Below are 24,844 nucleotides of genomic sequence, written 5' to 3'. Positions count from 1 at the left end.
TCTCTGGACACCTTCCAGCACCTCCAGATCCCTCTTGTAATAGGGGCTCCAGAACTGGAGGCAGTACTCCAGGTGGGAAAAAAATATGGAATGCTTCACGAATTTGCGTGTCATCCTTGTGCAGGGGCCATGCTAATCTTCTCTGTATCTTCTCTGTATTGGGTGGGTTGGATTGGTTGATGGGTTGGACACGATGATCTTGAAGGTCTCTTCCAACCTGGTTTGGTTTATTCTAAAGGTTTATTCTAAAGGAATCCTGTGCTCTTCTGCACATAAATCAAAATTGGAAAAAATACCATAACATATCTAAAGAAGCCCTATGGACCTATATGTAGATAAATTCATGAGCCCTAGAGCTCCAGTGAGTGTGTTAGCAGTTCAGACATCCAGACCACAATTGAGTATCTACAGGTAGTCCTCCAGATTTCTGTATTTGAGTGGAATGATTCCAATTTTAGTATATGTGCTGCTGAAGCGAGCAGGTTGGGGAATGTTCATCCCATTCCTCCTTGCAGACACAGGGCCAGGGAAGCGTTGGTCTTCCCTCCGCTGTACAAAGCGTTAGTGCTTCTGGACACTTAGGGGTGTGAGCTGTAGCTCTCCTGTATTGTCATTTTCCTGGGCAATGTCTGGTGTGGGTTTCAATTTAGGAAGTGATTGTGCTTATTCAGAGTTACTGAAGAGCACAAATGTATTTTTCACCTTGGAGCATGGGAACACTGTCCTGCTAGGAAAAAAGAGACAACAAAAATCAGTTAAACAACTCCAGCATCAGCCCAATTCTCTGCACCATTCACAGTTGTTAATTTAACAGTGGACTGATTCTGTCTTCCTGAATAAAGTGTCATGTGGGCAGCTGCTTCATGATCCCAGCCTACACTGCACACTCCAGTACATCTCCCTGGCTGCAGTGGGGCTCCAAGCAAACCAGGTCTGTGGATAATATGAAAGAGGAAAGCCTGCTTTGAACAGAACTTTTCCATAGGGCTCCCTCTCACTGTGCTGGGTATCTTCAGCTTCTGCAGCTCAACAGGTTCTAGCTGGTCCTTAGGACCCAGTGGTGATAGGAAGGGAGGCAGTGTCTTCAAGCTAGAGAAGAGTAGGTTTAGATTAGATATTAGGAGCAATTTCTGCACCATGCGGGCGGTGGAACACTGGAACAGGTTGCCCAGGGAGGTGGTTGAGGCCCCATCCCTGGAGATATTCAAAGTGAGGCTTGACAGGGCTCTGAGCAACCTGATCAGATTGAGGAGGCCCCTGCTTACTGCAAAGGGGTTTGGACTAGATGACCTTTGGAGGTCCTTTCCAACCCAGACCATTCTATGATTCTTCACAGAAATGGTAGTTGAAGATGCTTGTGAGAGAGCAGGTGCTCTGCAGCACCTAATGTTCTGCTAATGCCAGTGGTGAAGACTGAAGGTCTTTTTCAGTAAGTGGCATATGTTGCAGCAAAGGCTTACGTGGGCATGTCCTAGCAAGATGTTGGCTTTGTCGATGCAGGTGCTCACGAGGAACCAACCTGCACAACAGAACAGAGGAATAAGCATCTCAGGTTGCACGAGGTGGCAGGATTATTTCTCTGTCTTGTTGTCTGTCTATCCCCCATCACTGCACCATCCAAGTGCCTGTCAGGGGCTTGGCTTTCACATTCTTCATATAATTTCACAGCTTTTTCAACACGACTGCCCAAATGTCAGTTGTGCAATACAACGTGGAATTACTGAGCAATGAAAAGTGTAGGTGCTGAACAGCATCTGTATTGCTTGACCTCCACTGTGCTTTCCCTTAATGAAAACAATAGCTGAGAATTTGATGTAGCTGAGCTGAACTTTCTATGTAATGTAAAGTGCTGTGTTGCTGTGAAGGTAAAGGTGCACCAGCAGCTGCATTCCTGTGCTGTTAGGACTGGGTTCTCATTGCGTGCAAGAGGAATTTAACAAGGAGCTGGAATCCTGCTCTACTGTGTTACAGGACGGCATTTGTAGATAGGAAATTATATGTAATTACAGTGGGTGAGATCATCAGTTTATATAAATCAGCATGACTTTGCTGATGTTAGTGGAATTACGCCAGTTTACACCAGCAGAATGAGACAAACACATGCACAGATGTCCTGAGTCTCCCCAGTTTACAGCTGTGGGTGGTGGGATGGGTCCTCTGCCATAAACCACCTTCAACTGAGCAGTTGATTGTGGCTGAAGATGGGGGGAAGTAGATTTATAGCGCTCCTAAATGTACCTTAGCGTGCAGCTTCCCTTTGTTGGTGAAGTGCACAGCAGAAATCTGTGCAGCAAAGGTGTCCTCAGCCTGGACCTTCCCTATCACAGTATCACAGTATCACTTAGGTTGGAAAGGACCTCGAGGATCATCAAGTCCAACCTATCAACACAGACCCCATGACTAGACCATGGCACCAAGTGCCACATCCAATCTCCCCTTGAACGCCTCCAGGGTCGATGACTCAACCACCTCCCTGGGCAACCCGTTCCAATGACGAATTACTTGCTCGGTGAAGAACTTCCTCCTCACCTCGAGTCTAATTCCCTGATGAATGAGAGCCCAATGTGTTAAGCCAGTCGGGAAAGACCAGGATGAAAATCAGACTCTTGTCTGCACTGGAAATCCCTGCCTCGAATCGGTACATCTCTTGTTAAATCAAGTATGCTGCATGTAGAGCTGTTCCAGTTGAATTTCTATCACCATTTCAAGTTGAGGGAAAGGAATTGTGAGTGGGATTGTTTCTTGGGCCTTGTGTTTTCAGCAGCGTGGAGGCAGCAGGGGAGCTGCTGAACGGGGACAAGCTGGTGCAAGTCATTAGAACAATGGTGGCCAGCAGCAGGGCTGTGGTATTGAATAAACCATGGAGCCATTGTTGTCTTTCAGAAAGACTTCTCTAATTTTATTTCATTAATTTATTATTTCTTTTTTTTTTTTCTTTCCATGGAACTTGTAGCCATTTTTAAGCTTTCATTTTTCATAATGTCACAGATAATCTTTTTATCTATTATCCAGTAGTGCTATTCTGACAGGCATTTGCATCAAATGGGAACGTGCAGGCTGGAACTCTCTCTGGTGGGGAAAGCAGCTTGATCTGAAAGGTTATTCACTCGCGCTGCGTCTCGGGGCTTTGTTCTTGATTTGCACACGTTTCCCCCCATCTAAATGCAGGCATTTCTAGAGCTTTTTCTTTACAAAAGACCTTCAATTCTGAGATCTGAGCTTATTCAAGCTTCTTCCTTCGTATCAGTCAAAAAAAAAACCAAAAACTTGTGTTCACTGCAAATTATGAATCTGCTTTGAAAGGTTTGCTGAAGACTCTGTGTGCCTCCAGAATCCTTTCAGAGCCTTTCCTACAGAGATACCAGCAGCTTTCTTTTTTCTTGTTTTTAAGGAAGTGTGATGAAGGAACTTAAGTGGCCCTGAGCCTTTTTTGCAGTTGCATCTCTATCCACCAACCTCCCCCCAAAATCCTACCCAAAACCCCATTGGGAGCAATGACCTTTAAAGATGTGGGCAGAATATGAGGTCAGTGTCTAAAAGTTAGCAAAGCAGAAAAAATATGTGACTGGAAAGACGAAAATGTGGTCCAATATTACCTTGGTTTCATCATTCTTCATTTATGAGGTTATTAAATGGCACTCTAAAAAGGTGAATAAACCTCCATTTCACTTGGAGAATTTCACTGATTGTAGAAGTATCCTTATTCTCCACCTAATGTGCCCAAATAGATCTCCTTTGCAGTGTCTTTTTCTGGTCTTGGGTTATTTGAAAGTCCTTCTCACAAGCCTGACTAAGCAGGTGGATTCAGTGCTCATCACATGCTTTCTGTTCCCCCTTCCAGCTAATCAGCACTTTCAACAGTGCATTGCTCCCAAAAATACCACACTTGCAGAGTCAGCACTGAGTGTGAGCCTGGAATCGCTGGTGACACGAGACCTGGAAGGTGTGCTGGTAGTTAGGGCTTTGCTGGTAGCTGTTGATCCTTTAGGGTTTGACCAAGCTCCTGCTGCAGTGGATTAGTGGTTGTGCCCTTTGGCTGCAAAGGGATGTAGCATGGCACCCACACGTGTTCCCAGCAAAAATGATCCCAGCCCGTGTTTGATGGTTGTGCAGCATTTGCTGCTCTCAGGCAAGCCCACAGGGGCTGTGACTGCTCAGTGCTTGCCAGGACAAGGCTTGGAGGTGTACATGAAGTGCTGGCTTTGGAGGAGCTGGCCATGATGGGAATTTTCTTCATTTGATGTTAAAATGAAGGAGCATCTATCCATTCCTGCTATTACTACTGAAGCATCACAATTTCACTGCATAAATATGCATCCCTGATCAGTGCAGAGATTTTTATTACAGAGACACCTTGTTAATGCACTTGTTGTCATTTTAAAGCCCTGGATTAATAGGAATGAGCAACATTTCCTCTAGTAGAGGCTGGGAAGACTATAAAGATTCTTGAAGACCAAATCAATAATGTTGAGCTTATTGTGAACCTTTTTTAAGAAGGAAGAAAATAGAGGAAGGGGCAAGGAATAATTCTTTTCCCTTCTGCCATCCCCAAGCTTTTCCATCTTTCTAAATGTCTTCTGCAAGGAGAAAATGTTTAGTTCATCATTGAAATTGTGTAGGAATCCCTGTTACTAACCCTGCAGCCATGGCATGCACAAGAGGAAAATATCAGTGCTCCAATTTATGATCCAGGGGCTCAGGAATGTGCTTCCAAGTGTTTCTAGGTGCTATATTGATAAGGAGAATAAAAATTAGCTGCTTCAGCTGTGGAAAACTCCAGAAAAAGCCTGATCTGGCCCCAGATGAATCAGACTTTGGTTACTAGAGATTTATGCGGGTAATACACATGTCATTTGGTGAGTGATCATTAAAGGAAGGCTTTACATTAGGGTTTGGGTATTCAGAGATGAGCTGTGAGTAATTATAAGGAATCTAGAGTCCCATCTGCTCTTGCTGTGGTTTAGATCTGAATTAACTCTGCACAGCAGTAAAGTTTCCAGCACTACCACAGTCCCTCTCAAAGAAAAGTCAGCGGCCAACCACCCTGGGTCTTCCACTGCCAGGCCTGGTCACAGCTACCCCCTCCTGCTTTCATCTACTGCATATTGAGCTTCTCACATTTATAACTGTAAGAGGCAATTTTTTAATAGGATTTTTCCTTCTTTTAGGGAAAACCAAGTGTCTCACATAGTCATGTTAGTGCAGGGGCTGAGACCTTGAGGAAAATGCTCACTCCATGGAGACTTATGGTGGGTTTATTGTATGTATGTGCATCCCACCCCACTGCCGAGACCTCCTGGGAGTGGTGGGTTTGGGGTGCTTGAGCAGAGACAGCTCTTTGTGGTACTGGGGGAGCAGCAACCTGGGACACCTTCCTGTCAGTAGGATCATGCCCTGCTCTTGGAGTCCAGCAGCTCTGAGAGAAGATGATTTCCAGCACCTGCTTGTGCTTTGTGCTGGCAGTCAGGTTTGCTGCTGAGGCAAGGGCTGGATCTGGCCCATGACAGACCTAGGCTGGTGCCCTTCCAGTACAAGGGAGTGAGCAGCTCCCCAGCCACTGCTGCCTTATCATGCTTCAAACTTGGTAAGTACAGAGGCATAACTCCATGGCAATATTTGTATTTTAAACATATTTTCTAATAGCATTTTAGTAATTATTAACTAGGAAAGTGATTAGCAATTAGGAGCTCAGTAATACATGGAAGTCTGTCATCCTTCTTGAATGGCATTACTGCTGGTAATGGAAACAGAGGTGGGTTAAATTCTTCAGTTTAATTAAGAGCTGGTGTAATTATAGTGCACTTTTGCTGTGCTTTATCTGGAAAAGACAAGAGAACTGGAGCAAGGTCCAGCACACTGAGCAAGTGGATGTTTTTGTCAAGTTATTCCAAGTGAGGTAGAGTCACAGCTGAAAGGGTGGATTTGGTGAGGGTTTGAATGAGCAGCCTGCACACAGGAACTTGGAGACTTTAAAAAGTGAGACTCAGAGGGGTTTGGTTTCTGAAGGCATGATCTGAAAAGGAGTGGTTAAAAAAGCCTCCTGTCTAGAGAGACCTGCCTTCCTTTCTTTTTCTGTAACCCATAGCTAATATAACTTTTAAACTATGTCAACTTTACACATGTACCTGAGGTGCACAGGTGGCCAAGAAAGCCAATGGCATCCTGGCTTGTATTAGAAATGCTGTGTCCAGCAGGAGCAGGGGTGTGATTGTCCCCTTGTACTCAGCTCTAGTAATGCCACACCTCAAGTTGTGTTCAGTTTTGGGCATCTCAGTACAAGAGAGACATTGAGGTGCTGGAGCCAGTGCAGAGGGCAAGGCAGCTGTGAAGGGCCTGCAGAATAAATATGATGAAGAGGAGCTGAAGGAGTTAGGGATGGTTAGTTTGAAAAAGAGGAGGCTGAGGGGAGAGTTCATTGCTCTCTACAACTACCTGAAAGGAGGTTGTGGAGAGGCTGGTGCTGGTCTCTTCTCACAGGTAATTAGTAATAGAACAAGAGGGAATGGCCTCAAGCTGCAGCAGGGTAGGTTTAGACTGCACATTAGGAAAAAACTTTTCCCAGCAAGAGGGGTCAGGCATTGGAATGTGCTGCCCAGGGAGGTGGTTGAGTCGCCAGCCCTGGGTGAGTTTAAAGGTGTTTTGGATGTGGTGCTTGGGGATATGGTTTAGGGGTGAACCTTGTAGAGTAGGGCTCTGGGTTGGACATGGGGATCCCAAGGGTCTTTTCCAAACGGAATGTTTCTGTGATTCTGTCTTCTCTTTCACTTGCTCATGAGCACACACATTTGCACAGGGTGACAAGTGTTTTATTCCTGCAGTGCTAGGGACTAATCTTCCCTGCAGCAGTGAAACTGCCTGCTGAGACAGGTGAGCTTCAGGGAGAGTAGTTTGTGTCTGTCAGGGTGTGGGTCACAAACCAGAAACCAGTTGAAAGATTTGTTTTCTTTGCCTGTTATGTCCTGGAGAACAAGTTGGAGCTGTGGGTGCTTGGGAACAGTCTGAACTCCTTCATCACAAACTGGTTCTCTTACAAAACTCATCTGTGTGTGCTTAATTCTGTCTGTGGTGTGGTCAGGCTGCTATATGTTTTAGCTAACAGCATCAGGAATACTAGCCAAGGGTAACTGCAACATTAGTAACCTCAAATTATAATGACTGACCTTTATACCTCTCATTAATAGCATTTTACCATTCAGACCGAAAGTTTTGCAGTTCATCCCATTCTACTGAGAAATGCTTCATAAGCTCCTGTGGTTCTCTGCTGCTGTTGTACTTCATGCCGTAGATGCCTTCGTTTCCATACGTGTACACTCCATAAGATAAAGAGAACATGGGAACCTTATGAGAGAGAGATGCTTTCTGAAATATAAATCATTATAGTTAATGATGATGCAAAAGTGTGTACCTAACAACGTTGTTGTGGAGCCTGTTCAGTCCTATTAAGTGGAAAGTCTTGGCCTCTTGGGTCCAGCATCTTGGAACAAAGTTTTAAATAGCCAGCTGATGACGCAGTGTCTCAGAATTAAATCTGTGCTTGTAGCTTGTGCTCTACTCTGATGAGCCAAATCTTTCAGAACTGGAACAGTGGCATTTAGTAAAGCATCTGGCACCTGCATAATGAACAAGTGGACTGAGAGACATGAGATTAACCTGATTTTAATAAGACATAGCAACAACAGAGCCCAGGACACCACAGGCAAAGAGAACAAAGTGAAAGGGCTTTCCAATCTTGAATACATGGGGTGGAAAAGTGATAGAGAAAGAACCATGTTCAGCACCTAAAAACCCTGGTAGTGCTGGATTTAAGGATTTGTTATCCTTGAGTGTAGAAATGGTAGTGCAGAAACTGCTGACTGATAGTGTTATCACTCTTTCTTGAAGGAAGTGTGTGTTTTAAACCCCTGTTTTGACTAACAGGTGGTATCAGAGCTGAAATGGATATAGGATGTTCTCAGAATTAAACTGACTCTTTTATATCCTATCTACACTTTGGAAATGTACTCACTTCCATTGTACTGTTGACACCTGAAAGCCATAACTGAATGACAAGTGTATGGTGTCAGGGTTTAGAAGCTCCTCTTCTGGCCACAAGGAAGTATAATCCAGATAAATACCAAGATGACAATTTTCATGGTAGAAAATGTGGGGATCTTAATGCTCTTGGGTATTGTTGCTTTGAATTCATCACTGGATAGATGTTGTACACTTGTGGGCCTGGAGATGATGTTATTTAGTATTTTTAATGTTTTATTGAAGATCTCTTTATTATGGAAGAACCATGTGTGCCTTGAGTGTATAAGGGAGCCCAGAGGATCAATTGCAAAGCACAAGAAGCATGGAAAATTCATAGGGCAGCAGGGTTGGAAACAAAGCTTGAGGAGGAGGGGAGGAAGCAGGTGCATTTGTAATAGGTTCCTTCAGCTGTCTCTTCAGAATAGGTGTTGATGTTTTGTGCTGTGCCAGGGATTATCATGGAAGGTTTGGCTCTCAGTCTGAAGTTGCCCTTGCCTCCCGTGTGACTCAGTGTCTCAGGACACAGGTGTTTTTCTCAGCCACAGGGGTTTGCTGGATGAATTCTGTTCCACTGATGTCATCTGCTCCTGTCCACCTGAATTCACCATCAGGTGATATGTTGGGTGATATTTCACTGCATTGGTTACATATTTAATGATGATTTGCTACCTGGTGGTGGCCACTTCAAGGCAGGCACTGCAAAGAGGGCTTCACTGGAGCAGGTGAATGCCCAGTAAGCATAAAGCTGAAGGAAAGGGCTAGGGTGGTGAAACTCTGAATGGATTGCATGGATTTCATATATTAGCACTGCTTTGCAGCCTCTGCAATATAGCTAGTGTGGGTACGTATCTTTGTTGATTCATCCTTTAATTAAATGCAACAAAGGCCCGTCTAAACCACCAGAAATTTGAAAATGTTTTCTTGTTTAGAATACACAAACCTGATACAAATTACTGCTAGCCTCTTCTCCACCAACTGTTTTAAAACCTACTCTCTGTGTTTGACAGCAGGAGCTGAAATACCGGAGTAAGCCTAGTTATCATAACCAGTCATCTGAACCCCCTTTTTCCAGGATGAAAAGTGGGTCTTGCAGGCATCATAGAACTGTTAGGGTTGGAAGGGACATCAAGGATCATCTAGTTCCAACCCCCCTGCCATGGGCAAGGACCCCTCAAACTAGGAAGTCCACAAGATCTAACAAAGCCAGGGAATTGAAGAGCTAAGGGTGCCCCTGGTAAAGCCCAGTGCCACCTGAGCTGCACTTCTCATTATGATGTGTCCTCTAAAGAGTTAACCAAAGCAACCTTCCCTCCAGTTGCAGCCACAGTTCAGATTTGCTTTGTAACCATTATTGCACTGGGATCTTCCTGCTTTACTCCCTCTTTGTTCCGGGACAATGCTTCTTGGGTAACAGAAGCTTAGGGCACTTCATTAATCCCTTCTCAGCTAGTGGTGGCAGCACTTGTTTGTCCTTCTGGGGAATCTGTGTGATGGCATTAAGCAACTCTCAGCACAGACGTTCCAGTTGCCAGTGCTCACACGGTGGATCTGTCACATTAGCCTGAGCGTTAGCAGCACACAGGGTTTAACTTATGTCCCTTGATGAGAGAATTAAAGAGCATGTCTGGGCACTGAGCTAAGGGCTCCTGTGTGTTGATAGGACTTGAGTTATTTAAGTTAACTTTGCAGTGAAGACAACCCCCAAGGGACTGTCAGCTCAAGAACACCCACTAACCACAACTTGTCATGTTACTACACAGAGAGAGAAATGAGCTTTTAAGTAATTAAGTGCCCAAAGCATTCACTGCTTTGTAGGTCAAAACCGAAACCTTAAGTCTACCAGAAAACTAATCAGAAGCCAACACAGATTTCAGGGCATGGCTGTAATAAGCTTTCCTTGTGACACATTACTTAATAAGTAGGTAACAGTCTTTTTCCTCTAGCTCAGGTTTCCAACTGACCCACTGACAGCATGTCATTGTAGCCTTGGTTGCAAGGTGATGAAGGTAAGGACAGCCATAATGGGTCCAGGATGCAGAATGAAAGATTTCCATTCCATGAGAAAGGCACAATGGCAAAACTCTTTCTGGCCTCTAAGTGAAGAGTGTGTTCTGGGCCTCTGTGAATCAGCTGTAAAGTCAGTGGTAGGTAAAAAGAACATATTGCTCATGCAGAGAAAAGCTTGTCTGAATGTCTCTTCTTCCATGGATATGTGCCTGGATGGTCTCTTGGGGAAGGTGTTCAAGCACAAAACACATGCAGGGTCTGCAGTGGCCTTTGGCTCATGGCAGGTGTGTTCAGACAGGCAGGAATCCACATCTTATGATCTTGAGAGCAGGTGCAAAGTTAGTAGTGGGGTTTTCTTCTTCAGGCACTGCTGAGGATCCAGAGTATCCCTTTTGGAGCCGGCTGTATGCATTTGTACACAAGTTGAACATTCACCATCACTTCAAAGTTAAAGAATTAATTAAGTTAAAGAATTAAGTAAGCTCTTTTAACTGTGCACTCTCACCTATGGTTAAAACATAAGGGCAGTAGAAGGAAGGAGGGACTAGTGTATTCACTCAGCCTGTTTCAACCTACCCTATGCTGCTGCAAGGACAAGGAGAACGCTAAACACAACATTAAAATAACAATGCTCACTATAATACAAGTTGTCAGATGCTTCTGCCAGTCTTGGTCAAACAAAGAAAGAAACTTCTGCAACCCTTTAATGTAGATTTTAAACTTTTTTATTCATAATGCAAAAGGAAACACATTGCTGGGATTGCATTGCTCTTATTTTACCAGAATTTCTTGGGGTCTGAAACTTCCACTTCACATGTTGGGGCTGATTCCTGAATTTCTGGGGGGCAGTGAGAGGATGCAGAAAAATGAAATGATACAGAAGTATTTCTAAGGTAGTATTTGTCAGCTGAGCTGAGGAGAGAACATCTTAAAGGAAAGCAAGTGCAGGGTCCTGCATCTGGGTTGAGGCAATCCCAGGCACAAATCCAGGCTGGGCAGTGACTGGCTGGAAAGTAGCCCTGAGGAGAGAGACTTGGGGGTGCTGGTGGACAAAAAGCTCACCAGGAGCTCTCAGTGTGCACTTGCAGCCCGCAAAGCCAATCAGATCCTGGGCTGCATCAGGAGAAGTGTGGCCAGCAGGTCGAGGGAGGTGATCCTCCCCCTCTACTCAGCCCTGGTGAGACCCCACCTGGAGTACTGCCTCCAGTTCTGGAGCCCCTATTACAAGAGGGATGTGGAGGTGCTGGAAGGTGTCCAGAGAAGGGCCACAAGGATGATCAGAGGGCTGGAGCACCTCTCCTATGAGGACAGACTGAAGGAGTTGGGGCTGTTCAGTCTGCAGAAGAGAAGGCTCCGAGGTGACCTAATTGTGGCCTTCCAGTATCTGAAGGAAGGCTGGGGAGGGACTTCTCAGGATCTCAGGTAGTGATAGGACTAGGGGGAATGGAATGAAGCTGGAGGTGGGGAGATTCAGGCTGGAGGTGAGGAGGAAGTTCTTCACCATGAGAGTGGTGAAACCCTGGAATGGGTTGTCCAGGAGGTGGTCGAGGCCCCATCCCTGAAGGTGTTTAAGCCCAGGCTGGATGAGGCCCTGGGCAGGCTGATCTAGTGTGGGGTGTCCCTGCCCATGGCAGGGGGGTTGGAACTAGCTGATCCTTGTGGTCCCTTCCAACCCTGACTGATACTATGATACCATGAAAGGTGGTGACAAGAGGGATGGCCGAGACTGAATCTTCCAATGTAATGTGTTCTGCAGTACCTGCTTACTGTGGGATCTGGAGGTGAGAGGAGCTTTTAGGTATGTGTGAATAAACTACATTTTTAATGCTGTTTCTGGCATACCAGGCAAACACACCTAACTGCCAACTCAGTTAGCAAGTACAGCACATACACTTGTAGCTATATAATCCAAACTACTTTTCACCTTTACCCTAAGATCTCCAAACACTTTTGAGCCCTTCTATTGTGTTAGATCAGGAAGCCAATTCCAGTCATTTTGGAGAGGAGTGGTCTGAAGCACCCACCGTGAGATAAAGATGGAATAAGCAGCTGATGCAGAGACCTCTCAGCATTTTATTGCTGCTCTCTCCACATCAAGATATCCTTCACTTGCTGCAGGATGAGTTCAGCATTGATTCTTGAGTAAAAGACTATCCCTTTCCTCACTTTATTTTTTGTCTTTAGACCATTTAGCTTTATAAATAAAGCCCAGGAACAGGACTTGGCAACTCGGTCGATTCTGATCTTGGTCTGCTGGTGGCAAATGAGCTTCTGCCTCTGTCTCTCCAGCTGTTGTCTGGGAAAACCCATGATGATATTGTCCTTTCTAGAATAATTTCAGCTATAGACATGATAAACAGAAGCAAAACTTCCTACTGACTTCTTCTGTGCTTGTGTGTGTAAAATAACTATTCATAAGTGTCTGTGTTTGCAGCATCTTCATTCTGAAACCATCCTTTGTGTATAATTAAGGGTGTTGGAAGAGAAACCTCTCATATCTGCAAATGAGACAGAACCTTCAACTTATAATTGGCTTATCCTGTTATAAATCAAGCAGAAATATTGAAAGTGGACTTGCAGCTCATGTTCTGTAGGTTGTGTTTATAGAGTGAGTGTCCTGGCATTCATTACAGGAATCTCTTCCTCCTGCTCTCTTCCCACTTTTCCCTCCCCCAGTCCCTTGTGCTGACCTCTAATCCCAGCAAAATGAAGATCTGGTTGTCATATGGATTGCAAAGCTTTCCTCTTGCATCACAAACAGTATAGATCAAAACCACCTCATTTAAAAACAGATGTTTTCTGGTAGTGATTAATATGGTTTCCCCCCCACTCTTCCTCTTTTTTGTTTTTTTTTAGAAGAACCTTTTCTTTCATAATCATCTGCTTTAGCATTCGCTTAACGGGCTGAGTTTAGGCACTAAGACGACTGGATGAACTGGTTTGTTTGAAACATGAAGCTGATCTGAATTTTCAAGCCAAGCTTAAAATGAAACCATTTCCATGCATGTCCTCACCAGTTTTGGCTTAAAGGAAAAATCCTGTGTGGATAAGCATGTTCTCAGATACCTTTCTCAAGCAAGCACTCCAGTGGAAGCCATGGGGCGCTGAGCAGTTGTGGCCTCTCCTGTCACCACTGCCTTCTGCATTTCAGAGCCTCTCCCTGGGTACTCTTTTTGAAAGTCTCAGTGCCAGGCCTTTCATTTGACAATTCTTTCAGAGTGATTTTTTTTGTTGTCTCTTCCCCATTTATTTGGCCAAAATGCTCCCCCTTTTTCCACTCTTCCACTCTTCAGCTGTGCACAGTTCGGCTTTCTCCTCCTGTGTTGGAATTGGCCGCATTTTACTGAGGCTTCAAATCAAGAGGATTTGAGCCTATAAATCCTTAACTCTGTGTGAGTCCTTATTTTCACTAATAGCCCCGCTGAAGTCATCAAGACTGTTTACATGAATAGGATCAGGAGTAATTCTAGCTGGGTCTAATTAGTTACACCAATTTAAGCGAAAGCAGAATCAATCCATTGTTTTGCAGAGTATGCTGGGATGAAATATGCTAACACAGAATGCAGAACCACATTATTGTGTGTAGCTGCATGGTTAAAGGACATTGTTGTCTGGCATTTTTCACAAAGCACAATCATTAGTACAAGTTGGAAAAATAGAGGGTTTGGGGCTGCATTTTCCCCGCAATTTAATATTACTTGGTATTGGTTAGAAATAAATTGTTACAGACTCCCTTTGAATTCCTTCAGGGTAAATATTTATCACATGGAACGTTTCCTCAATATTCTGCATTTTCAATACAATTAGCGTCACTGTAGGTTATTTACTCCAAGTTAAAATTCAAGGAAAAGCCTCCAAGTGTATTTTGAGCTGAGCTATTCATCAGAAGTCCAACACTGTTTTGTTCAAAGCGAAGCAAGAGCGGTGGGAGGCTTTCTGACTCGGGAACTGCGCTTGCGAGATGCATAAAGCGAGCGGTGTACACACAGTCTCTTGTTTCTCTCCCTTTCTGTGGGGGGTGTTTCAAATACTCATTACTCTGCCCAAAATGGGATCTTGGCGGTGAGATGATAACAGGAGGAAAGCACAGCTCTACGAATGCTTGACAGAAGTCTCACTGAAGTATGGAGCCATTTCAAGCCTGTGGACCTAAAAGGCTATGCTGGCAGCTATTTCATCAGAGAATGCTGCATGGGTGTGAGTGGGCATGGCCAGGAGGTAGTGGGGAGCACCCACAGGTGGTGGGAGACGAGTGGGGGTGAGCCGTGCTGGGGTCAGGTCTGTCTGCCACTATGGTGCTGAGGCTGTTAGACTCATTTCACTTGTGAAATAACCACAGGTCATAGATTCATGGCTCACTTGGAGATACACAGCTCCCTTTGCACTAGTTGGGTGTTTCAGAAGTTTGCTGCAAGCGTATGTCGATTAGAATTCAGCTGCCTTAACGTGCCCTTGGGCTTTTCTCTAGGGCTGGGGGTTTTTAACTTCTTAGTGAAGCTGCTTTATTCTACAGACCAAATCCTGTTTGGTAAATCCTATTTAATCACGAGCTTTACATGTTTCCCAATCAGAAGAATTACAGTCAGTGAAGTTCCTTGAAATTGGGGTCAGGTTGTCTCCTCCAGAGGTGGTGCAGGGTGTATTAGTCTGGACGCAGTTCGTGTTACAATCTAGTGATGGTAAAGCTAGTGTAAGAGCCTCTTGCCTTTCCCATGTGTAGTTTAGTGACCTGTCTGTGTGCTATACTGTGCACAGGCTCAGTAAAATGAGCCAGGATAAGCTGGAGGATGAAGAAAACAGAAGGATAATTCAACTGAACTGATGAAGTCCACGAGGGAAGAGGTAAGATCCTTGGGTAACTGCAGGAGACCTTGTGACAAGGATGGCACTTCTCAGTGACATTTTCAAAGGCCATGCGCTAATCACTGAGATTTATAACTAAATTTAGCCTGTTCTCAGAGTTAAGTTGAAGATAATTCATATACTTCAGACTCCAATCACACCTTTGAATCACACTAGTTTCAGCTGGGTTGTTTTTCATTTTGCTTGCATAAACATTAAAGCCACCCCAGCCGCATCTGCTGATAAGGTTCAGGATCCACCCCAAGTTCATTTCGGTTGAGCACTGCAGCCAAAAAAAGAGATTAATTTCCACTTCATCTGTAACGTGCCATCCACAAGGATGAAATCTCCCATTACTTACTTGAAGAAAGGACAGGCCAAAACATTAAATGATCCAACGACTGCTTTTCCTTTTTCTTCTTTTAAAGGATGTTTCATTATCGTAAACTTCAAAGAGTACATTTGATCTGCTGGCATGCTTCTGACGTCTCCACCAGGAGTTCACTTAAACCAAGCAGTGAAACAATAATGTGTGTTGTACAGCTGAAATGAAAATTAACCTAATGTGAGGTATTTGCTACGTTGCACAGCTGAAATGAACTCCTGGTGGACAGCGAAAAACATGCTGGCAGATCAAATACACCTTTTGAAGTTTATTAGAATAAAATGAAATAAAGCCGCCAAGGGAAGCATTCACCAAGAAAAAGAAAGGCTTAGGAGAGCTACAGCTGTTGCATACCCTCTCCTCTTTTTTCTTCTTTATTTATTTATTTATCATTATTATTTGCATTTACTGAGGCCTGGATCCGCAGCCACTGTGCATCTTCACATTAGCTTTGAACACCTTCTGCTGAGGGCCATGTGCTTCATCATGAGTCCGACTGAGTTTATTAGGGCATTTTCTCACATGTGGCCTGCATGATCCCCTAGATCCTGGTGGCTAAAGAGGCAATTTTCTTGGAGGAATTCTTCATATAGAGAATTGTGGTATTGTGATTTTCTGTCATTCTGCATTTCACTCCTGCTAAACAAATCCTTCTCCTCCATCCTTTATTCCTGATCAATACAATCATAGTAGTCCTGGTTTTAATCAGGAGATTAAAAATGTCCAGTGACTTTGTCTGGCATTGTAAGCCCTCTTTGCTGTGGAAGATTAAGCCCTGCAGAGGTTAGCCTGTTTCCATAAGTACAAGGAATTTTTTGACAGCAGAAGATTAAATAAAATTGCCTATTTGGAGACCTTCTCCCTCTTTTTCCCTGAGAGGTGATTATCCTGTCCTGAGAATCACTGAGTGCTTTGGGTTGGAAGGGATCTTAAAGATTATCTAGTTCCAGTATCACAGTATAACTTAGGTTGGAAAGGACCTCGAGGATCATTGAGTCCAACCTATCAACACAGACCCCACGACTAGACCATGGCACCAAGTGCCCCACTGCCATGGGCAGGGACATCTTCCACTAGATCAGTTTGCTCAAAACACCATCTAGACTTGCCTTGAACACTTCCAAGGATGGAGTATCCACAACTTCTCTGGGCAGCCTGTTACAGTGTCTCATGACCTTGATAGTGAAGAACTTCTTCCTTACATCTCATCTAAAGCTACCTGCTTTTAGTTTAAAGCCATTGCCCCTTGTCCTCTCGTTACATGCCCTTAAAGATACCCTTCATCTTTCTTGTAGACCCCCTCTAGATACTGGAAAGCTGCTATAACATCTTCCTGTAGCCTACTCTTCTCCAGGTTGAACAACCCCAACTCTCTCATCCTGACTTCACAGATGAGTTACAGCCTTCAGATAATATTTGTGGCACTCCTGGAACTGCTCCAACAGTCCTATGCCTTTCTCATGTTGGGGAGCCCCAGAGGTGCAGGCTGGGTCTCAGGAGAGCAGAGCAGAGCAGAGGGTCAGAACCACCTCCTTTGACCTGCTGGTCACGCTTGATGCTGGATGTGGTTGATTTCTGGGCTGTGAGTGTGCATTGCAAGGTCACGTTGAGCAACCATGAAAGCTGGTCTCGGCAGCAGATCCTGCCAGTCCCCATGCACAGTCTGCAGGTATCCTGTGGGTCACACAAGTCAGCCAATGTTCTGAAGCTGAGAACATTACGCTGGGATCTTCAAAGGAGTCCACGATATCAGACACTCAGTTCAGGCTGCATTTCAACTAAGGTCTCCTTTGTGGGTCTTGTTGCATAAGCTTCTGGAAATCTCACCCTTCACAATGCACCAAGTGTTGCTGCTGGGTCTCTTAGGACCTCAGTCTTGTTTGCTCTGGTGCTCACCCGACAGCTGCAATCAGAGTCAGGATACTGAATATATGCATCGTATAGAGACTCTAGGATGTATGTACACACACAGTTCTCATGTCTAGTGCAACTGAAGTTCTTCATACACTCAGAGCTGGAGCTTGGGAAGATGAGGAATTTCTGTAGATGTGTTTGCAGAGAGCTGGTTCAGGCACCACGGGACCTCAGCCTGTCGCTGGGTCAGAAATTGAACCCAGATCTTTTGTCTCGGTCTGGTGCCTAATCAGGGCAGTGTCTTGTGTGGGATCAGGCCTTTTGTTTTAGCATTACAGAACTGTGGCTTGAGCCTCTAAACCCTTCCATGGAGGGGGTAATCTGTACTTAGGGGATTAGTCTCTTTGAAAGCACTCCTGTGTAAATAAAGTGTACTCACAAGAGTACAGCTTTAGCAGCATTTCAGTTTGGTATATAGAAGAGGTGCAGTGCTGTAGCAGGCAGGACCCTCTGGATTTTGCCCAATATTTTTTCTCTGTCAGCTCCTGATGTTAATGGGCGGCAAACTAGGAATTATGTGGATCCTAAATTGTATTTGTTTGACAGATCAGGCATTGTCTGTGTATTCCCCTCCCCTTCTCCTGGAGCAGTGGGCATTCCCTGCAGAAAGTGAAAACTGAATGAACTGATTGCTTAACCTCTCCTGACTCTACCCTGGTGGTAGATCATTAATGGTGTAGAAAACGAGGGCCAGCGCTGGCAGCACAGGGTGGGGTGTGTGTGCATCTTTAAGAGATTTATGTGGAGGTCTGAGATGAGGAGACAGCACTGTGGTACATCATCATGCAGGAGACATCAGAGACGTTCTTCTTCGCTTGGATGCATTATCATAAAAAGTGATTTAGACTAGAGCTGATTGATGCAAATGGTCCTCTGTTCTTTCCTATCATTAGCGGCCTCTTTCAGTGGCCAGAGGCAGTGATTAAAGCTGTCATTTGGAGCTGCTCATTAAAGACAAGCACCCGAGTAGCAGGAAGAAAAAAGGTTGAAGAAGCATGATTTAATTTTCCCCCCTTTTTCCTTAAAAAAAAAAAAAAAAAAGGGGGGGGGGGGGAGGAAGATATGCTTTTTTTCTAGTTCTGGCTTTACAGAAAAGGTCTGTTTGATGCTAGTGAGAATGCAGGTGGGTTAAAAATAAAATCAGACCGACATTATTGTTAATATTGTAAGGAGAGCAGAGCACAAGGTGGAGATGATCATTATGAAGGTATCACTGGGTGTATTTGTTATGAAAGAACTCAATGAACCAGCCTTACTCAGGCAAGCCAGGGATTGCCACATGGAAATGGAAGGGGACTGTAAGGACTGTTCTTTTGGGGCTGGCTGAGCAGGATGGGAAGAGGCAGATGCAGAGATGCTGGATGGTGATTGGATTTGACATGCTTTATCATAACAGATTTGCCTCTTCAGACTCTAAATTCTTCAGGGCAAGGACTTTGTTTCACTCTAGATATGTACAGAGTGTCACATGACAGAGCCATGATCTTGAGCAGGGCTTCTGGACATCGTCATACCACAAATGAGAAGCGAGGGCAAATTGTTGTTAAGAGCACATCTTGCAGTCGTGTTTTTGTATAACTCTGCAAGTCATCCATAAAACTGTCCACGGAGTCATCATAAACCTGAGGATCCAGAGATTGTTAGAGGACACCTTAGGGTCTTTGGTTGATGCCTCCAAGCTGTAGGATCCATAGGCTTGTTGCCATTCCTCGAGGGTGGTTCCTCTGGTTCATGGTGAGAAGAGAGGCTGATGCGAGTGCTCCATCCTTCCACCCTTGCTGGGGATTTAATAATGTGCCTTGGTGAGGTGTCTGGGTGGAGAGGTGGAGGAGTGCACGAGAAGGGGACAAAAGGACACAGATTAGAAATGGCAAAGCCTTGTTAGACGCCAAGTAGCCTCTTGCTCTTCGGGAGAGGCAGTGGCAGCCCGCGGGCAGGTTAATTGCGTGCTGTACACGTCCCCTGCCCCGCGCGCCGGCTGCTGCCAGAATTAACACGTTTTTAAAGAGGTCACAGCCGGAGAAGCTCGATAAGTGCTTTTAGGCCAGCCTAATAGGAGATGCTGAGGAATGACTGAGGGGAAGTTATGATGATAGTGAAGGAGTAATTTAGCATATTAGGGGAAATATGTCAAACCAAACTGATTGCTATAAATACAGTCTTCTTATTTCAGAATCTGGCTGTGCCCCAAGGATTTTCCCATGAAACTATGGAAGCGCAGCTTGCTTATTACTGGCTGACTTTCACATCACCGTGCCTTCTCTTTCGGTCACGTGCTTAACGCCATCTAATTGGTACCTTTCTGAACATGCTCATTTTTCTTTTAGTGATCCCATGTGAGACAGGAGAGACAACGTTGTGACTCCAGTGTGGGGGGTTGGCTTCCTTAGAGCTGATGTTATTCTTCCGGAGAACCATTCCGCTTAAGAGATTTTCTGGCTGGAGCAGATTGCAGGATGTTGGCCTGGGAGTTGCAAAGAGACTAAGGGCTTCAATGCTCAACCCTAAGTGCCTGGGAAGAAGAAGGGGGCACTTGCTGGGCTGAGCATTGTGGGCAGCTTTGGACAGAGCTGGCAGTAGAGGCAAGAGGCAGAGCTTGCTGAAGGTAGCTGGTAATGACCAGTTTGGGATTTGCCTGTGATTTTAACAGCTAGCTTTTCCAAACCGGGCCAAATTGCTTCCAACAGAGCTTACTTCTGCTTGTCTACTCGAGTGTGATCCAACTCTCATAGCAGTCATTACATTTTATACATTAGATTCATTATATTTTAATGTATATCCTCCTAATACTCAAATAATCCTTAGTGTACTGGCAATGGTAATAAATTCCTTGATATTAAAATGCCAGAATAAGTGAGCACTTGTGTGTTGTGTCATTCAGGTTTTGACTGTAATTGATCTGAACAAGTCAAGGCTTAGAGACAAGTGTTTTGAGTTTAGAAAATGCTCTTCTGTTTATCTTCTAGGATTCACTTTGGGCAGCAAAAGCATTTAGTATGAGGGAGGAGAAAAGTAATGGTGTCAACAGAATTAAGCATTACTTTAGTTTTAGATGATTTTCTCCTCCATATATATCAAACCAAAGTTGCCAACAATTAGAAAACAGAAACATTTCCAGCAGAATCTCCTCTCTTTGTTTCAGTTTTCCTTTATGCCAATTTACAGATTCTCTGACTTCCTCTTCTTCTTTCCCTTTTCTGTTGCTGTCAATCATCTCAGTGCAGACACAGCTCTGCTCTGGAGGTGGGACACAGCCTTTCTTCTCAAGGAAGGCCACAAATGTGATTTGTAGCATAACCAATGCTTGCCACAAACGGGAAGCTCGCAGTGTGGTACAAATGTGACATAAAAGCAGAGCAGACAATGTCATGTGTGAACAGAGGGGCTTCATGTGGGACTACCCAGCGGTACTTCTGCCCCTCCATGGGCTGGGGTGTCTCACTAGCAGTCTCCTATCACTTTTGAAATAAGCTTAAACTAAATGCCTTTCCCAGTATAACTAAGGAGTGATCCTAATGAGAACAAGATAGGGTGATCATTTTCATTATCCTCTCTTGTGTATGTTTCAGAAGGATACAGGTTGCATAATCTCTTCCCTTTTGACTTTGGATGGTATTTTTGACTCTTGCATTCAGAGTGGGCTGCACAGCAGAGCTTGCAGCAAAACTGCTTCTGCAATGGTGAAGGTGTTGATTGTTTTAGATTCTGTGTAATGCCGTGTGTACATGACACCACAACACTGCTGGTCTCCACCTTGCAAAGCTTACAATGTAGTGCTGTTGTCACTACTACCGTGAGCCCCACCACCACCGCTCGCTGCCGGCAGCCAGAGGACTGGAGCTGTGCAAAAGCTTATTGACTTTGAAGTTAGTCCCAAAGAAAACAGCGGTTTGGCCCCATGCTGGCCTGGATTTAGCTCTGGAGCTTGGAAGACACCAGTTCAGGCACAAAGGGCAGAGAGCATGGTCAGACAAGCGTGAAGATAATTTAAAATTTCATTTTGTTGCATGTGTTTGCTTGGTGGTTTTTTTTTTACCAGAGAGCAACTTAACATGTCTCAGGTCAAGAGAGCATTTTGAAACTATTGATTAATATTGTTAATAAAACAGTTAGAGTTGCTAAATGAGGCTTAGGTTAGGAGAACAACATACTCATAGATCATAAAATGTAGGGATATTACTATAGCTTGTGTATGTGCAGCCCATGGATTCTGTTTTCCTGTCTCAAGATAGCTGTGTACAGAAACACCTGAACAATGCCTTCAAAGAAACACTGATGTAACAACTTCTGGATCCTAAACCATAAACTTGAGCTTTATTGCTGTCAAAGATTTAAATATACAATTCACATTTTCTTCCTGATGGAGAAGTTGCAATAATTTGGGGGTAAATTAAAAATACAATCCAATCATTCCCTTGTAAAACCTGGAGCTGACATTAGCCTTTAGTTATGACATTGCAATTATCTCCATAGCAACCTGGTGTGATGTGACAGCCATGATGACTGGAGGTTCACGTGCTCTTGAGCTGGAGCTGAGGGAGCTGGTTTCTTGCCTGAGACATTCCTGATTTTCTCCTTTCTTACCGTAGTTTTGTAGTGGTGTAATGTGGCTGCTCTCAACTTAGGTCCATAGACCTATTCAAAGAGGAGAGAGCAAGATTCTGCTCATTTATGGGAGTCTTTCAAGCATATTAAGGAGCAATATCTTATATGATCTCTTCCATTAATAAATAATTTTGAGGAAGCTCACACATGAATGTAGTACTTTCAGGCCATTACGCACAGGAATACATTATCAGTGCAGATTGCACCTCTGTTAACTATAAAGCCTCTTCTTTAGTCAAACACATTTTGTGTCTCCCTGAAGCCTAGCAGGATAGCAGACTGAGCAAAGCTAAGAGGAAAAGAGGCTTATTGCAGATAGGAATGGCTGAAAGGCTACAAGCCAAAATAGACTTTTAGATTGGACTGTGGTTTCTGTGTCTTCATTCCTTGTTCAATGATAGTCTCTCAGTCTTCCCTAGAAGTACCTGTCTCCTGTGTTTTCATTTTTAGTCATCTGTTGAGGTTATGATATATAACTGCCCCTTCAAATCGAGGTTGTATTGCAAGGTTTCTCCTTCAGAGACCATGGCAGTGTGACTGAGCTGAACCCATCATCTATTCTAACATCTCCACCTTCAGGGAAGTGGGGAGGCCAGCTCGCACATCAAGGCTGAGCAAATTCACTTTCAGCAGTGCATTTCCAGCTCTTTTTGTCACCAACAAGGGCAGGAGTCAAACCTGTAGCACGCTCAGCGCCGAAATGACTTCTCAATACTAGCTCAAGGTATTTTGTCATAGAAATGCATTGCCAAGCATGCCTATAATTTGTTAGGTAAACTCTTAAATTATTCTTATTCCCCTGGTGCAATCATGGATTGAATGGTAATGGAGCTATCCACCACCAGCTTTAATGCTTTTGTGCCTAGCTGTGGACACTGCTTTATGTAGTCGTTAGGCCACCAGGTTGGAAAGGCTATTATTGCCCAAGCCTGTAAAAGTGATGGGTGTGGATATATATATCTCCAATATGTCACTGCTACTGCCTTTTAAGAGAAGAACTTGTTTTCTGCAGGCATCAAGACTAAGATGTATTTCACCACCCTGATGTGCAGCGAGTTGGGTGATTAAATTTCTGTGTGGTGAGATAAGACAGCCTCCTGAAGGATTTATGTCCTGTCGCTCTCTAGGCTATGTGTTTGCTTTTTTGTTATCTGGGTGAACTGTGCCAGAGGTGTTTGAGGGCTTGGGGGGGGGGGGCTTTTCTTTTTGTGGTTTTCTGGCTTTTGCACCTAGCATCCCCAAAATCAGGCATTTTTTGAGTTGTCAGGGCCGCAAGGGTAAGCTGAAAGCAGACATTACCATATTATGCTTGGTGATGGGAAGGAGAGAGCAGGCAGGAGTGTGCAGGCAGTGATGCCTCGGGGGTACTAGAAGGAAGGAGAGGAGACTGCAGAGAAATGGGTTCTTGTGAGCTTCGTCAGGGTAGTAACCTGGTCCTATTTGCCTACTTGCCTTTCCTCCTGCCTTTATTCTGCCTCTTTCTCATGCCTGTGGTGTTCTTGAACTTCCCCATCACATGGGCACCCCACAGCTCTGATCTCCCCCCAGGAGAGGGGCATGGGGCAGTAGGCAGAGCTTGGGTGAAGGGAGCTGGTACAGATGAGCCTTTGAGCAGTGCTGTGTCTTTCCTTGGCTCTTTCGAAGCAGGAAGAGTTGACTTGGGTTCTCCTAGTGCATGACAAAGATGCCTTTGATGTGAAAGAGCAGATATCTCCAGCCCCAGTTGTGTAAATCTGCTGAGACGTCAGGCGATCAGCTCCTGATGTGCAGGGTATGGGAAAATGCAGAGCAGTCAGACCGTAGCCAAATGGCAGAGAGAGATCCAGAGGAACCATGAAGATTTTGGAAGATAATGGCTCAGCACATTCAGCAGAGCTAGAATTCAGCTGTTGTGGCATTCTGTGGGGTTCAGTCCACCAGACACTCAAAGCTGGACTTCATCATTGTGCTTTAAAATAGTCCAATTTTATTCAATTTCTCTGAGCAGCTGTTTTGGTGCTACTTTTTTTCTAGGCTCTGTTATCCAATCTTTATGCATTAATTCTTCCCTTTTTTCAGAGAATGAAAAAGTGACACCTCACCCTCTGCAAAGCAAAATTGATCTTTCTCAGTACTGACAGTTGGTGTTTGCAAAATATCTCCATTTAAAAGGTTTGACTTTCCACCTGAGACCTCCAGTAAATCTATGTGCTGCAACAACTGGAGCTTAGAAAACTCAAAAGGAATTAGAATTCCCATGTAAACATGATTGAAGCATCCCTTCAGTAGCATCTTTAGCACTTTTTTTTTCTAAGGATGATTCTAGTTAAGGGACGTTTCTGGTTAAGGGATGGGAGTTTGGTTTTGCTTCCTCCCACTCCAGCTTATTTGGAGTTATCTTTGGCTTTTAAGATGCTGTCAGTGAAAGGACTCATCCAACTCAACATTGCTGGTTTGGCCTTCAGTGGGACTATTTAAAGTCCTGCTGTGTGCAGTTATGTAGGCTTGACTCAAAATCTGCTGAGGTGTCTCTGGAAATCCTCCTGTGCTTTCCATGGGGCCTTAAATTTGCCTTAAATTTCTGCAGATCAGCATTTCCAGCGTCTGCCATGCCGCTGAACAGCTACTCAACCGTAGGCTTCTCCAGCAGCGTCTCCTGTGCTCTTTGTGCACTCTAACTGGATAGAGAGCTATTTAGGTTGGCTTAAGGTTTTAGTTCCTATATTAATTCTCTCCTGACCCTCGTTAGCTGAAAGGGAAAAACAATTCTGAAAGGGTTTGGTTTCCTAATATTGTGTCTTCTGTATCTGCAATGCCTGTTGTGGCCTATTAAGAATTAAACCGAGATCACTAAACTCATTCCGTTTATGCCTTGGGCCTCATTCAAGCCCTGGTTTCCCAGCAAAGTAAGGCCAATGGATTAACGTTTCACCTAGCTCAATGGAGTGGTTTTCATCTCTTTTAATGCCTTTGGCATTAAGGGAAAAAAAAAGAAGAGAAAGAAAGAGGAAGGGGGGAGTTAAAAAGAGGATGATGCTTTGACTACACCAGAGCATTTTGGTAGTGCCTGGCACTGCCTTTACTGGGATTATTTTGTAG

At 44.4% G+C, this 24,844-nt stretch overlaps 1 protein-coding gene and 1 pseudogene across 6 annotated transcripts in view; one reads left to right on the top strand and one right to left on the bottom strand.

Annotated features, from left to right (window-relative positions):
* AUTS2 (activator of transcription and developmental regulator AUTS2) overlaps positions 1-24,844 on the top strand; it is an 829,433-nt gene that overhangs the window by 675,437 nt on the left and 129,152 nt on the right. The gene's annotated exons all lie outside the window — the stretch shown is intronic.
* LOC137449486 (U6 spliceosomal RNA) lies at positions 80-162 on the bottom strand (annotated as a pseudogene).

This window comes from Melanerpes formicivorus, unplaced genomic scaffold, assembly GCF_026170545.1.
Source record: "Melanerpes formicivorus ecotype bairdi unplaced genomic scaffold, bMelFor1.0.p_v2 SCAF_29, whole genome shotgun sequence".
NCBI lineage: Eukaryota > Metazoa > Chordata > Aves > Piciformes > Picidae > Melanerpes > Melanerpes formicivorus.
Note: the sequence above shows the minus strand (reverse complement) of the source record. Positions and strands in the feature narration are given on the sequence as shown.